This window comes from Lactuca sativa, chromosome 2 (assembly GCF_002870075.4).
Source record: "Lactuca sativa cultivar Salinas chromosome 2, Lsat_Salinas_v11, whole genome shotgun sequence".
NCBI lineage: Eukaryota > Viridiplantae > Streptophyta > Magnoliopsida > Asterales > Asteraceae > Lactuca > Lactuca sativa.
The window spans coordinates 191,908,551-191,914,401 of NC_056624.2; the positions used below are offsets into that span (position 1 = coordinate 191,908,551).

General features: G+C 31.2%; 1 long non-coding RNA gene across 2 annotated transcripts; it reads left to right on the forward strand.

Annotated features, from left to right (window-relative positions):
• The first annotated feature begins 1,136 nt into the window (after positions 1–1,136).
• Positions 1,137–4,513, forward strand: LOC122196779 (uncharacterized). Of its 2 annotated transcripts, none has more exons than XR_006188835.2 (4): positions 1,137–1,322; positions 1,406–1,567; positions 3,350–3,475; positions 3,565–4,513. It is a non-coding gene; the product is annotated as an uncharacterized LOC122196779 (long non-coding RNA). The 2 variants fall into 2 exon arrangements; XR_006188836.2 differs by having other exon boundaries at positions 1,411–1,567.
• Positions 4,514–5,851: the final 1,338 nt, after the last annotated feature.

The following is a 5,851-nucleotide window of genomic DNA, read 5'->3' on the forward strand; positions in this document are numbered from 1 at the left end:
TTGAGGCATTTCATCGAACATGTTGAGTGCAAACAAATCTCTATATTTTTCAATAACATAGGTGTCTATTTTTATACCTACAATCAACACAAGGATTTAACACTTTTAAAAACATATTGACTAAACAGGTTCAACTTAATGATTAGGCAGAAAAAATTCATAAAGGTCAAACAAAGGTTAGGAGTCAACAATAGAAACAGATGATACCTAAATTTTGATCGACAAGGGATCATCTTCTTCGTTCAGGTCTTCAATCCATAGTGGAGGCCGAGATGAAGTCGGCGATTATGGTGTACTCCAGGGAACGAATTGATGGAGGATAAAAGATTCAAAATCAAAGCATCTTTAGTGGAGTTTTTTCTATGAAGAACGTGAGATCAAGGAGTTCAGCAACAATGAACCTTCGATCATTCGTGGATTTCAGATTTCATATAGAATGATGATCGATGATGATAGTTTGATCGATTGGGATATGGAAATCGATCGTTTATCTTCATTGTGTTCGTGTGAGTAGAAGCAATTTCAGAATAGAAAGCAATATATATTAGATGGAGGATTAGAGGCAATTCGACGGAGGTGAGTCGTCGGAGGATGGATCGTAGGCTTGAGAGAGAGAAAGAGAGAGGAAAATGGGGAGGAGAGAGATGAAAATTTATTTTATCAGACATTAGATTTAAGAAATCATTTACGTATACTTTTATTCCTATAATACCCCTGACTGAATTAATTAAGATACCCCTCCTTCCTTTTTTGTCTACTTATTTACAAAAACGCCACCTTGCATCTCAACCCTTCATTTTTTTGATCCAACGTTCCACCTTTAGTTCTCGGGAAACTTTGAGTTCTTAAATGATCCTATATATATATATATATATATATATATATATATATATATATATATATATATGTATATATATATATATATATAGAGAGAGAGAGAGAGGGAAGGATCATTTGAGAACTTATAGTTTCCCGAGAACTAAAAGTGAAGCGTTAGATCGAAAAAAAGGATGGCCAAGATGAATTGTGGCATTTTTGTAAATAAATAGAAACTAGTAGGGGTGGAGGTATCTTAACTTAAAAGGGCAAGGGTATTATAGGAAACACAAATATTTCTCTATACGTATCGGCTTCCATCGTGTTCGTAGTGTCCCTATATCGCATCGTCATACCAATTGCCTCCATCTCATCCGATCGCCTCCATTTGCAAATCAAAATCGATTTCTCGCCTTTTTTCGATTTGAATGCTCTGTTCGATCTCTTTCCTCCAAATCAATCTAGTTTTTTGAAATCGGAAACACATCAATTTAGTGTGTTTTCAGGTATAGTGATTTGGATTATTCAACTGAAATTTTGTCTCTCAACACTACGTCTTCATTGTCGTTTTCACCATTGTTTTCATTAGATCAGGATGTCAAAGGAGATCGAGAGACAGATCGATACAAATGATAGATCTTAAAGTATTTTTATTATCGAGATATGATGAAGAAGTCGATGAAATCGATCAGTTTTGTACTTGCCTAGGAGGAAGCTGTTTGACTTATCACAGATTCATGTAGAAATTCAGGTATAGTGATTTAGATTATAGCATTAATTTGTTGCTCTAGTTGATGAGAAAGAAAAATTTTAGTTGTTCTTTTGATCAGATATGGAATTAAATATGTGTCTTTTTCTATGAGAATGTGTCACATTGGTGGAGCATTCTTAATTCGGTCACATCTGATAGGTGTATTGAATCTAATCATGCTTCATGTCAATTAAGGGGGTGTTTGGCTTACCTTTTGTGGGGCAAAAGTCCTTTTGGTAAAAGGACTTTTTGTAAAAGAACTTTTTACAAAAGTTATTTTTTAAAATGTGTTTGGATTAACTTTTGAAGGGAAAAAGTCAAAAATTAAAGTGTTTGGTTTAATTTTTACATGTAAGATGACAGAAAAAGACATGTTTAGGGTAGATGAGGGGTATATTGGTAATTTAATATTTTTAGCTGGTGAAAAGTTAGGAAAAGTCAAGTAATCGTGACTTTTCAAAAAGACTCAAATTACTCTATGGAAAAAGTCATTTATAAAAGTCATTTTCCCTTTGCCAAATATCTTTTGGGACTTTTTCTAAAAGATAAAGTCAAAAGTCATTTAAAAAGCTAAGCCAAACACCCTCTAAATCTCTCGGTGGATTTATTCAAGTATTCAATTGGATTGAGTTTATCGATATTAATTGTATCTCTTACCAGTTACATCGAATGTAATTAAGCCTATTATCAATTCATTTCATTGGCGACTTTTTATTTATCTTAATCATGTTTATCGACACTAATTTTGCCTCTTATTAGTTTCATTGATTTTAATTGTGCTGCTTATGAATTGATTTGATTGATACTTGAATTTATGAGTAATTAGTTTGATGTTTTTATGCTTTGTAGAAGATGATGTTTAAAACCAATCACTTTATCGCATTAGTTGGAAATATACATATATTTATGCTAATTATGAATGAGCTAAGATCACATGTATCAAGATAATTATACACTACATCCTTATCTAGTCATCGTCAACAAATAGGGCTCTCAAGAGTATAGAATTGATAATAGTATTTTAACAATTAAATGACTTGATTATTGGGTGACATCCAGAAAAGAAATATACATGAATCTTGTAGGTTAGGGAAAAAACTTAGGAATTTAATATTATAAGCTCAAAACAGTAAATAATGGATTTGAAAGTATATTCTTTTGATATGATAATATTATTTTTATATCTTGGTATGTGTAAACCGGTCTAAATTTGATTATTTATTATTATTGCAATACTTTCATAATTTGGTTTGTGCAAATCAATGTTTTCTTACATTTTAACTCATTTATTGTCTAACTAATGCATACACCCATTTGATTGTTTAAATGGGCTCGCATATGTCAGGTAATACCATCTGTGGTTTTTTGACCATTTTTTAAAATGTTATGGGAAATGGACCTTGTTGTGAGTTTTGAAAAAATTGACTTTTTTCAATTCTATGACTTTTGGGAAATTGTTAAAAATCGTTAATGTTTTGTTTTTAGTTTCGTTTATGTGCGCTACCCTTTATATATGTGGTTCATCTTACCTCAGTTTTTGTTGTAGAATTTAGTATTAAAAATTTGTAATTATTGTTATATTCAAACTCAGAATATGCTTATTATTAAGAAAATGAAACTCGATGGCATTTCACGAATTGAATGTAATGATCCATTTAATTCCCTTGTTTCATTCCATTTCTCTCTGATTCCATTCCATCATACTAAGCAAACTCTTAACTTTGTGCCTATTTTTCGTAATATATATATATATATATATATATATCTATTTTCTTATTTCAGTATAAGTAAGTTTTCCGAACTTCCATGAAAGGAGTTGTGTTTATTGATTTGGGTGTAAGATACAAGATTATGGCAGAAGAGATATTACAAAGATAGATACAGTTTATTAAATATAATTTAATGGAGGTAAATTTATTTTTATCTTTCAAAATTCAAATTCCCATCTTAGTTTTTTTTTTCTCTTAAATAATAAATTTTGTTTTTGTTTTTTTCAGACGATGGATGGGGATGACGGATTTCAAAATACCCATGAACCAAAACGATGTGAATCTGCAAAATTTAAGATTGATCAAGTAGTTTTTATACTGGGGAAAGTTCACATAATATGGAAAAATTCACAAGTGATTCACATATAAATCACATGTGATTCGCATGTAATTACAAGTGAATCACATATGAGTTACATGCGATTCATATGTAATTTACATATGAATCACATGTAATTTACATATGAATCACATGTAATTCACAAGTGATTCAGATATGAATTACATGTGATTCACATGTAAATCACATATAATTCACATGTAAATCACAAGTGAATCACATATGAGTTACATGTGATTCATATGTAATTTACATATGAGTCACATGTAATTCATAATTAAATCAGAAGTGACTCACATATGAATTACATGTGATTCACATATAAATCACATGTGATTCACATATAAATCACATGTGATTCACATATGAATCACATGTAATTAACAAGTGAATCAAATATGAATTACATTCAAATATAAATTATACTAGATGATAACCCGCGTTAAACGCGGGGGAACGTATTAAAAAAATTACCAAAACATTTATATATATTGTATAATAATTATAAAAGAAAGTTTATGGCTATTTTTATTATTGAAAGGTGAAGAAGAAACACTGAAATCGATAAATAACTATAAATGTTGCAGGACCTCTTTGTAGACAACGTTTTTTGTTTTATTAGTTGAACGACCTTCATCGTCACATATGAGTACCTTCAAATTGTTTTTTCTTGTTACACAAGAAACAACTACATATAATTGACTATAGGTGAAGACAGGTCTACACATGTATAATCCAATATTTGATAATGAGTATCTTTGACTTTTGTTAATGGTCAAAGCAAAACAAACTGCTATTGGGAATTACCTACGTTGAAAACAAAATGGAATTTTTTTATCGGATGGGGTGAACTTCATGCGAGGTATATAAGTAGTCTCGTTGAAAAATCTACTAGATATGATTCGTGCTTCAATGACGTGTCTTCCAAGCCTTATGATTTGTAATTTAGTACCATTGCATAGTCCTCTGGTTTGGTCGATATTACGAAGCAACATGATCGGAACACCTATTTTTAGTATAAGTTTATGGTTAGGAATTCCAGAGGCCTTAAAAGCGTTCAACATATCCGGAGAGTATACTAATTCCTCAAAAGAATCTTCTGTCTCAGTCTCACATAAGGAATATGAACTCAGATATGTTTTCCCTTCATCTTTCATCAATTCTAACATGTAGTCATTGATAGCATCAACTTCTTCATTAGTAGAGACCAAAATATCTTTATCTTGAAAATACGATGGATCATCAAGATTGTTCTAAAAGATGAATAAATGCAGTATACAATTGAATGAATATGGTCACCCGTAGAGGGAACAATCACATCTTTTGGAAAATTCAACTTCAACTTCGCCATCATTAGGACCACCGATAGTAGCTTCACCAATTTTAAGAATCCAATCAGCAAATGATTTTGTCTCTTCGAAATCATGTTTTGGACAACCGAACTGAAGCCTCATGTTTACAGTCAAATGTAAAATTGTACATTCACGCCATAATCATGATGAATGCAATGATGTCTACACAATATCTGAACGATTTCCTCTTTGTATTACTAGGAGAATTTTTCAAAAGTCACCTCCAAATACAATGGTCTTGCCTCCAAATGGTTTATCATTGTTCTTAGGAAGGATAATATCTCTAAGTGTCCTATCAACTGCTTCGAAACAATGACGATGCATCATTAGGGCTTCGTCCCAAATTATAAGGCTCACTTTGTTCAACAGGGCAGCTACATCGTTACCTGGCGTAATAGAACAAAACAATTTCTCATTCAAGTTAATTGGTATATGAAATCTTGAATGTGTTGTCCTACCACCAGAAAGAAAAATCGTCAATGATAAATGTCAAATAATCATAACTGCTAGATTTATTCGAGTTTTTCCATTTTTTGAATCTTAAGGGTATGAGGAGCAACACCTTCTTTTGAGGAAGACCATTCAAATGATTCAATGGTGGTAGCAATCTCAATAGGGCATTTCAGTGAAGTAGATGTCGGTGTCACCGCATCAAGATAAACAACATTAATATTGTCACCTTCAACAGAAACACTCTTTTCCTGTATATAAAATTAATAAAACAATGTTAATTAACAACATTAATATTGTCACCATATCAAGAATAAATGTTTATTAACAATGTTAAAATGCTAAATTATATGAATTTAATTTTACGTTAATA